Source organism: Rattus norvegicus, chromosome 11 (assembly GCF_036323735.1).
Source record: "Rattus norvegicus strain BN/NHsdMcwi chromosome 11, GRCr8, whole genome shotgun sequence".
NCBI lineage: Eukaryota > Metazoa > Chordata > Mammalia > Rodentia > Muridae > Rattus > Rattus norvegicus.
This window is the reverse complement of record NC_086029.1, coordinates 55992191-56002812: the sequence shown is the minus strand read 5'-3', so window position 1 is coordinate 56002812 and position 10622 is coordinate 55992191. Positions and strand designations below refer to the sequence as shown.

The 10622-nt window shown below is 39.1% G+C and overlaps 1 long non-coding RNA gene across 4 annotated transcripts in view; it reads right to left on the bottom strand.

Annotated features, from left to right (window-relative positions):
- Positions 1-380: 380 nt before the first annotated feature.
- The window catches only part of LOC120095648 (uncharacterized), a 35056-nt gene continuing 24814 nt past the window's right edge, over positions 381-10622 (bottom strand). For all 4 annotated transcript variants that reach the window (XR_010056112.1, XR_010056113.1, XR_005491298.2 and 1 more), the window contains 2 exons: positions 1331-1481; positions 381-1201 (listed from right to left, as the gene is read on the bottom strand). This is a non-coding gene — a long non-coding RNA (uncharacterized LOC120095648). The remainder of the gene's footprint in view (positions 1202-1330; positions 1482-10622) is intronic.

Genomic DNA, 10622 nt, shown 5'->3' with positions numbered 1-10622 from the left:
GATCTTTAGTTATTTCAAAAGATGTTTGAAAATTTAAACTACCCTTATTAATTTTCACCAGTTCTTTTCTTTGTACATAGGAAAACAGAGAAACATAACTACATTAAGATGCTAGAGGTTATGTGACCCAAGGCTTAGACCTAGTTTGTGATGGATTTAAGAAAAAAATTACCTATGGTTTGCCTACGTAAGTGTTAGGGCTTTACTGTGAAACATTAGCCAGTAACTTTGGTGTGCATCTAAATGACCTGTGGATCTCTTTCAAAAGACGCTGTCAAGCCTATTTCTTTGGATGGACAAAGAGAACACTGCATTACCATCAGATCATCTCTCCATTGTATGAAAATATATGAGTTCAGTAAACTTTAGCCATTGTTCTTAACTCACCTAGCTCTTAAGTGTGCCTGATTGCTGACCATCAACTAAGTGCTTCAAGGAGAATCTTGTAATGTTTACAGTTTGGGTTCAAAATCCAGTTATGTTTGTAAATATAAATCCTTTTTCATTTTAGGCTTATAATAGAATTTCACAGTAAAGGATGAAATATGGGTGTCACTATGATAATTTCATAAAACTTAACTCTCTGAACACGTGTATTGGTATATAGATCTCTGTTCCATAGCACAACTGCTTTCCAATTTCCTAATTCTCTCTTTCCACCGAGAGCTGGTTGTCTACTCTGTACAATTTATTTCTAGGGAAGCCAGACTTTGCATAAATCAATGCTAGCCTTATTCATTTAGGAAGTTCAGCTTAGTTCAGAGCTTGCTTATTGTTTTATATAATATTGTATCGGTAAATGGAGGGAAAGAACCAGTGAAGGCATTAATTTCTGTTTTATGATATTCCAAAGCAGTGGTCCAATGGTATTAAAATATTGACTGTAAGAATTAGCTCAAAGGCTTACAGTTTGGTCTTTCGTCTACAGATCTGTGGTATGGTTAGGATGTTTCATTTTTTTTTTAAGCTTCATGGGTGATCCTGATATATTCTATAAGCTTAAAATGCTAGCCTAGAGTCACTTGTGGAGGTTATCCATAGGGTGGTGCTCTCAGTGGTAAGGCTGCCTTGCATTCAACGTAGAAGAAACTTTGACTTCCATTTATCAGAATGTCTTTCTTCTTTGTTCCATGATCTTCAAGCTTTATACCATGGGCAGGGAACAGTCATCACTTTTGGTCAACCAGGAATCTACAGTTTCCTGAAATATTTACAAGAGAAATTTTCAAGTGACCAAAGCTTCTTAGAAGCAGTTACATTAGGCATCACGATGAAACTGTCATGTCTGTCTTTGTGATACCAGAAATTTTGCTTTTATTAAATTACTTACAACTTTGAAACTTTCCTCTTGGGTGCAGACTGTTTGATGTGGTCAGTTCTGTGAAATTCCCATTGAGTGCATACCATTCACCCCATTTTTGTGACCGTCGATGTTCTAGGAGGATGAGGGGTTCCTTTAGGACTCTTCTTTGCTATGGGTGCTGTTGGTTACAAATTCAAAATAAAACCTCACTGAAGTCAAGGAAAACAGGGTGAGAAGAGGTAGTTGTTTTCTATACTAAAATTCTGCTAGGATCCTTTTTTACATCATGCATAGCAATTGATACTCGGTTTATATCTAAATTCTGCATTGTATTAGTTTTCTATCTGTAGTATAGCAAATTGTTTCCAATTCAGTGGCTTAAAACAATACAAATCTTTTAGTTTACACTCTGGGGTCAACATCTGACATGCCACTTGGCTAACATGGATGAATCAGCGTGGCCTCCTTCCTTTCTGTGGATTCTAGGGGAGAAGTTCCCTGCCTATTCCAACTTTTAAAAACCACCCACACTCCTTGGCTCATGATTTACTTCTATCTTCAAAACCACGGATGTTGCAACTCTTTGAAACTATATATTCTACAGAGGATGGAAGTTCGTCTTAGTTATAAAATTATGTAAGCACGCTAGGCCATACTTTAACAGTCTACAGAAATGCCTTCTGTCACAAGGTCCTTAAACTTAGGGACTTTTGGTTTTGTTTTGTTTTGTTTTTCAAATATTTATGCCATGTAAAGCAAATTATTCAACATTTCTAGGAATCAGGATGCAGATATATTTCTGAGTAACTGTTAATCTACTGTGTGTGTGTGTGTGTGTGTGTGTGTGTGTGTGTGTAATTTTTTCACTTAGATTATAAATTTCTTATGACCTGAGATCAGAGGCATGCCTATGGTTATGTTCTATGTGAAGTTTATCCATTTATACTGCACGCAATAGAGGGCTAAATTGATATTAGTTAAGTGATCCAGAAAAACCAAAGACCAAAGATTCACTGGAGCAAATGTCATAGACATGGAATTTCAATAATCGCCGAGATAATGACCTTTCATCCATTTCCAGATCAATTAGAAAGCTCATGAAAATTAATATAACTTTATAAGATTACCAAAATTATATTATTATTATCATCACTATATTATTATTTTTTTCAGTGCTTATTTATGACTTACTACATATGTTACATATTCCCAGATGCTCTAACGGTGTTGCTTTCCAGCTGGATTCCCTTCTGTCTGTAGAACTAATGACTTCATATATTTCAGTGACAATGAGCTTAAGTTGGCAACTGGAAATCAGATGCCATCATATTGCTATCAGATATGAAGCATAGGACAAAGCACACATTATAGGGGTAGTTTGCACTCCTCCTTGGGCAATTAACTTGCTGATAATTTGCAGCGTCTACTTCTAATAAAATTACAAGTGATTTTTTTAAAGAATTGTGTCTTACATGGTTTGTATCATATAGAGTCATGCAATTTGTGTAAGGCAGTTACAAGCTATACAATATCTACCTGGCAAGAGAAATAAATATTTCTGTATTATATTTAGCAATTGCTATGTATTAAGGCAATTTTGTTTAAAAATTATTAAGGGTTTTATAGCACAAAGATACTGTTAAATAACACAGAAAGGATTAGATTTAGATGGTGGGGTGTACTGGGGGATATTGGATAGTCTAGCACAGATGGTATTGATTGTCTCGCAAATAGAGCAGAGCCAAGTGGGAAATGTATGTTTTGTGTGGTTACATATGTTGTAAAGAAAATTGCCCTTGGTTCGTTTCTATAAGGGAACAAGATCATGTGGAGAAAGGTGAAGTAGACACAAGAGCAGCATATGTAACAGATGTCTGGCAGAGAGGAGTCAGACAGGCATGAGAGCCAAATTCCTCCCCTGGCATGTGAGTGACCGATGAGAGCTGGGATCCTCTTTGCCAAGATTCAGGAGCCCTGGGTGGGTGTCTGTTCTGTGGATAGCTGCCTTGGAATCTAGGTGTAACTTCCTAACTGGGCTGCCCACTTTGGCATAAAGACTATCCTCCCAGAAAGAACAGGCATATGCACAGTTGCTTCGAGTCCACCCCATTCCTTCCTTTCCACAAGGATTCAAGACACTGGAGGAGTTTTGGACAAACTGGGTTATTATAAATGCTTCTTAGATCTTTTTTAACACATGTAATGGACACTATGAGATTTTAGAGTTAGACTCAATCTCATAGAAGAGGAAACCCAGACATAGAAGGGGCCAGGATCTTATAGTTGATATTGGGGCCAGGACTTAAAAGCCAGCAGCCTCAGTCCAGAGAAGGTGCTTTTAACTCTTCCCCACATCTACAAAACTGTCCTGACTGCTTTACATGAGTGAATCTTGTGAGGGCAGAGTTTCATACTCATAGTTTTGTATTATATTTGTCAGGATACCTGCCCACAGAATTGCCTTCCATTTTGTTGTACATTAACTATTTAAGCTTCAAATACCATTTGTCAGAAATTTGAAAACCAGTCCCGTATATCTGAGTTAGTTAGGATGTATTCTCGGATAAAGAGAGACATGGAAGTTTCAGTGACTTCTTAACCAAACTGGCAGAGCCCAGGAATCTTGTCACAATGAGACAGTCTCTCACTATCTGTGACTATGGGTCTGTATGGCTAAACCACTCCTACTCTGCCAAGTTCAACACTTAATATCCCCTCGACCTTGCTTTCTACTTATTTCTTCTTCCAAAGCACCCAGTAACTAATTCATATTTTTATTGTCTCTCTCTTCCTCTTGCTTTAGTTATCACTCCATCTCTGAATTTTATAATTGATACTTAGACATTAGATCTATACATATACAAGCTATGCTGCCTATGGGACACTCCTCATATATGCCTTCTACTTTCTTTTATTTACTTCTCAGAATCATTTCCCACCATTTTTCCCACAACCCTTATTTTGTAAGTCTGTCAGCCTAGTTCTAAGAGAGAGAGAATGGATGGGATCAGTCTTTCAATCATTTTGTTGAACAGAGTTCTCCAGCTGGATGCCTTTCTGGTTCTGCCCATTCCATAGATGCATTTGGGTTGGGCCCACATTCTCTGGCTAGAGAAATTGTAGCCACAGTTAGCAGATGGGGGTGAGGATCACAGGAAATAAAGTATAGCAAATTAGGGCTGGAGAACCACCCTGGAGGGAACCAGAGGCTTGGCAGAAACTCCAAGGCTTCTCAGAAGAGCCTTGAATGTGTCTTTTCTGGTAGTTATACACATGAGAATGAGTGAGGTGACAGCCACAGAGGTATATAGAAATTCAAGAAAGTCTGGGTCCCTGATAAAACAATGAAGCCATGAGGTTGAATAACTCTCCAATAGCCTGCAGAGCCCCAGACTTAAAACAGGGCTAAATATGATCTGTAAATGTTGTCAGGATGCTGACCTGATTCAACTGTCTTCAAGATTCATTTACAGCTTCAGTTTTTCAGATTTACAATAAGCAAAAGATGAAAATCAAAAGCAGTGTAGCATACCATGCACATCATGTTTCTAGTTGCCAAGAAAATATGTCTTTATCTTTAAAAAAAAATTCACAGTTCTAATTATAAACATGGTATTCAATCTTGGTGCACTATAAATCAAATTCATTTAAAAAGCTTAAAATAAATAGTTATAAAGACCATTCTTTTTGGTCACAATTCTAAGTTTGAAACCCCCATTCTCTTCTGAAGTACCATATGGGAAAGAAACACTTTAAAGGGGTTTCTGAAGAACTGCAGTTGACATGAACAGCAGAAAAGAAAAAAAGAAGAAAAAAACTTCACAAAACCACTAAATACTTGGCTAATGTTGAGTCTACTGGAGGTTTTAAAAAGTCTGAAGACAAATTGTTATGTTAAGAGAAAAAGTCTTCAGATCATAGCTGACCAATAACTTTCAATCGACCAATAACCTCCCCTACCAAACATTTAACCCTACTCGTTGGAGCTAGTAATGCTACTATCCAAGCGACTTTCCTCCTTGATTTGGAACAAGCCAGTGCTCTACATAAGCTTCCTTGGCAGGAGAATTTGCAATATCTCATCTGGCCAGTCATTCAAACCACTTTCCTATACATCAAGGATCCAAAATAATTTCACCAGACACTCTCAAGTGCAATCGCAATTTGCCAACTTCCATCTCACGTATCTTCCTAGAAGACGGAGATCTGTATGAGCCCATGGCATTTCTGCTCAAATGTGAATCTTGGCAAATAGCTGTGAGTCTGTTTCTTAGCATGCTAAGTGAAGAGTCTTTCGTATTAGGCAGAAGCATTAATTATCAGGTGAATAATAGTGGTTTATATTTGACATACAGATTGAATCCAACCGAAAGGGCTTCTAAATGTATGAATATCATGAAGTCAAACCAGTAGGCAATCCGGTAGAGCTCAGAAAGACAATGAACATTGTGGAAACCCTTTTACAATGTTTAGCGGAAATGGCTCTGCATCTCAAATTCCAAATCAGCAGTTTTCGTAAAATTGTGTATGTCAGAAGAAAATATATGTCAAAGGTAGGCTCATATTCTGATTTCCTTGGATTTTACAGTGGTGAAAATTATGATTTTCTCCTCAGTGTGCTGGCCAAAGTTTTTAAAAAAATGCTTGTTATAGAATTTCCGAGGGTTAAGAAAGCCAGTCTGGTTTATTCATAACGTGACTGTGAGAGCTGAATACATGCCACTTTAGCTGGATGAAGAAGATAGGGAAACCTTCTGAGTATCGATGGACACATAGTTACCTATTTAACTGTTTTTCAGTCTGTGCTAGACCTAGACCTCCTTCTTCTCTTTTCAGCCTTAGGACATAGTGGGGACAAGGCAGGCCAGCCTTTGATGGTTACCTTCTATTCCTACTGCATGTATGACCCAACCAATGAAACCAAGGTCACAGGACAAGATGACTGGGAATGCTTTCAGACATGGAGGTGTCATCCACAATGGATGCCCCTTTCTTTTCTGGAGTTAATGTGTACTAGGCTTCACTGGCCTGCTATATAGTTAACACTTAGTATCAGCACCTTTGGGTAGCTAGTTGTATATGACATCTGGGTGAGCATTTTTATGAGGTGAGGATATTGCCTACAAGCTATTAACGCTGGTGCCTAACACAAAATAGGGCTTTGTGTATGTTTGTGGGTGATCATCCAAAATCCATGAGGTAACTATTACTTCTGTGAGCCTAGAGGAGAAAGAAACAAGTTTCTTAGAAAAAGGCATTGCCTATAATAATCCAGTAGTGTGAAGCCTTCCGTAATCATAGATAGCATGAAAACACTTAGTGAATGCAGCAAGAAGTTGCTGGAGGATAGCTAGGCAGTTGTTGGGATATGTTAGAAAGGATGGAAATGGTTAGGTGGTTTTCAGAAATAAAATACACCATGTTTTATGTCTACCTCAGTTGTTCCTGTTAGCCTCCTTAGTCCAAAGACTAAGCTAAGAACCTCCACACTGTAGTAGGAAATAGGAAAGGCAGATTAACAACAGCATCCTCTCTGATCTGAATTTCTCCAGACGACAGAAAATTCTAGACACACATGCAAGTCTCTAGCCAAAATAAGGAACAAAATTTGTCATGTTGTATATTTTGAAGCTGAATTACTTTTTTTCCAAAACCCCAGGTTTACCAGTAAATATTTTCTTTCTTTAATTGGTTATCTTATTTATTTAGATTTTAAATGTTATCCCCTTTCCAGGTTTCCCCTCCACAAACCCCCTATTCCATCCCCTCCTCCCTGCTTCTATGAGGGTGCTCCCCGACCCACCCTTCCACTCCCACTTCCCCACCCTGACATTCCCCTATACTAGGTCATCGAACCTTCACAGAATCAAGGGCCTACCCTCCCATTGATGCCAGATAAGGCCATCTTCTGCTACATATGCGGATGGAGACATGGGTCTCTATGTGTACTCATTGGTTGGTGGTTTAGTCCTTGGGAGCTCTGGGATGGAGGGGGGGTTTGTTTGGTATTGTTGTTCTACCTATGTGGTTGCAAACCCCTTCAGCTCCTTTAGTCCTTCCCCTAACTCCACCACTGGGGTCCCTGTGTTGCAGTGGGGGATGGGAAACTGGGGTAACCAGAATAAAGTTCCAGATGCCAGGAAAGCAGGAAGCTCTAGGAACCAGTGGAGATGACACTAACTGAAATACACAACAAAGGGACCAGAGAACATGTAGAGACCATATCCAGAGATTAGGTACAGCCCCTACTTGAGGAATGGGGCCACCCACCCTTCTCAAAAAATTTAACCCAGAATTGCTCCTAACTAAGGGACATACAGGGATGAAGAGTGGAGCAGAGACAGAAGGAAAGGCCATCCAGAGGCTGCCCCACCTGGGGATCCAGCCCATCTGCAGACACCAAACCCAGACACTATTGCTGATGCCAAGAAGTGCTTGCTGACAGGAGCCTGATATAATTGTCTCCTGAGAGGCTCTGTCAGAGCCTGACCAATGCAGATGTGGATGCTTGCAATCAACCATCAGACTAAGCACGGGGAACATTATCTTTTAGTCTTCAACACCAAACAAGAAAAATAAATCAAACAAATAAACAAAAGCCCACCACAGGAATTTTATTGCTCTTCATGTCTACGGCATGGTACTCTTTTATTTTTTTATTCCTTAATATCTTCATTTATGTATACAATGTACCTTGTTTATATCCAGTCCCACTCTCTCCTTCCAACTCCACCAATCAACTCCCAACACCCATCAACTCCCAGTGCACCTTCCTCCTAGCATCATGTCCTTTAAAAAAAAAATACATAACCAACCCACCGAATCCAATCAGTGGTGCCACAATAGGATGAATTGGGGTCATCCACTGGGGCTATATGTAACATAACAATGGCCACTCCACTAAAGAAAAGTAAGTCTTCTTTCCTCAGAAACCACTGGCTGCCAGTAATTTTTATTTTTAACCTAGGACTATGCCCTCTAGAGTCCCTCCTCTTCTATGCTGGGGTTTGTTTGTTTGTTTGTTTGTTTGTTCATTCATTCAACTGGATTGAATTTATTCAGTTCTTATGCAGGTAACCACAGCTCCTGTGAGTTTATCTGTGCAGCTTTATTTCCACCAGCTTCTTCCAGGATGTCCTCTGAGTCTTAGGCATAGAATATATCACGCAGATGTTCCTTTGAAGGCTAGACACTTATTTGTCTCTTAGTCTCAACACTTCAAACAGATCTGAGTCTGTGTATTAACTACTACCCACTGCCATAAACAGCTTCTCTGGCCCACGTCAAAAAGCAGCACAGATTTATGATTAGAAACATAGAAGACAGTTTCATGCAGCTCATTTAGTAAAACCACTATCAATGGAGTCTCCTCTTGGCTCAATGACTTCCCATCATAGGTTTTGAGCATGGATATACCCAAAGGCATGAATTCTCTCCAGTGGATCATGCCTCAAATATAATCAAGAGACTCCTTGGTTATCCCCAGAAACATTTTCTTGCCCCTATTGGAACAATAGGCACATCTTCCTTGGCAAGTCAGTATTGTAGATGCAGGCCCAAGTGTTGAATTCTTCTCTTCTGCCAGCAATACACAGAGCACCTTTCTGTGCTATGAAAGCTACACAAGAGGAATTACTGAAGTTTTTTGCTTTTCAACAATAAGGTCTTACAATCGAGTTTTTGCGGACAATGATGAACAGGTAACAACCTGTATTGTTTTGGGTGTTTCAGGGACCTCCCAGATCAATTATTAAAAAATAACCAATCCCTAGAACTGAGATTTTCACTTAAGAACCCATGTTTTCTTGGTGCAACATTATTTACTCACACAGGGCACCTCTGTTCAAATTCTTTCCTATATTATATTTTAGTAACTTGCAAACTAGTGGAGGTTCCTAGGGCTTTTTCATGCATCCTTACTTTGGTTAACTTCCTACTCACCCCTTTTTCTATGTCTTGGCCCCATCCCTGTTTCACACAGTTGGAATGGTCATCATCAAGAATGTAAATGCCATCCAATGCTGCTATAAATGTAGGGAAAGAAAAGCCTCTGTGCATGTTGGTTGTGAGTATAAACTACAGATCAGAGAGGCTCCTCTAATCACACATTTAAAGAGCTCCTGGTTTGCAGCTATTTCTGCCCTTTTGAGGTTTTTTTAGTTCTTACCCTACTCAATGTTATACCAGGTGCATCCTGAGTTATCCATTCATGTTTTATATCCCAGAGGAATCTGGGTGACCTGTGCATAGTACTTCAGTGAAGGGTCAATAAATATTTGTGGAAGTGATCCCAAAAAATGGTGATTGACCTTAGTAAAATGCCTAAAAATTACTATAAAGGCTGAACATAACTTTAAAGCACATTAGGCTTTGAGAATTGATCTTACAGTCCCAAATTTTACCCACAAGGTTAAACCTTTGTGCATGGCAAAGATCCGTCAGCTCTACCTTCCCATCTGCATAAGTACCTGGTTATCATTCATTCTTGTAGGAACATGTTTCTCATGGCATGGTGGTTACAGATCAAAATCTATGTTCCATATGTGCAGTGCATAATGTCACTTCCTTTTTCTATTAAAGCAAATATCCAGAGGGAAAATATCATGCACAGCTTTGATTAGGATTCAAGCATTTTCTAGTTCTTGACAGGCATGTGTAGACAAAAGAACACAAAGGAAAATCCAGGCCATCTTGTGTCATGGGGGTTCCTGCAGCCATATTGTGACATGTAAGTTGCTGCAGAGAGAAGCAAAAGAAAATCCTGCCTTGCTGCGCCTTGCACTGTCCTCAAAGTTTAGAATTTTACTATTTGGAGTCAGATGTCTTACATGAGTGACTGTTGCTGTGACAGTCATTATAAAATCTACACACACACACACACACACACACACACACACACACACACACACCTAAGTTATATGAGGAGAAAAATATGCAATAGATTTTGGATTATCAGAATTATTGATTCGTTATAGCTTTTTCCAACACAATCGAAATAAATATCTAATATTCCATGATGTTTTAGGACAAATGTCAAAAGATCGAATTTCAAGAAATCTAAACCTTGTCCCAATAAATATAACTAAGAAAGTCATTTTAACAGCAGGCAGACATTCTATTCCTCAGACCTCCAGTTCCTCTATTAACCCATTGGGTGCCTGAAAAAGACACAGATTGTGGCAACATCTCAAGAGAGCAGCATTTGTCTTTTTCTTCTCTTTAGGCCTGAGGTAGAAATCCTAATGAGAGAGCGCAAAGGGAGTGGTTTCCTGAAGGACCTGACCTGCTTATAGAAATTCCTGGTTGCTTCAGGGTCAGT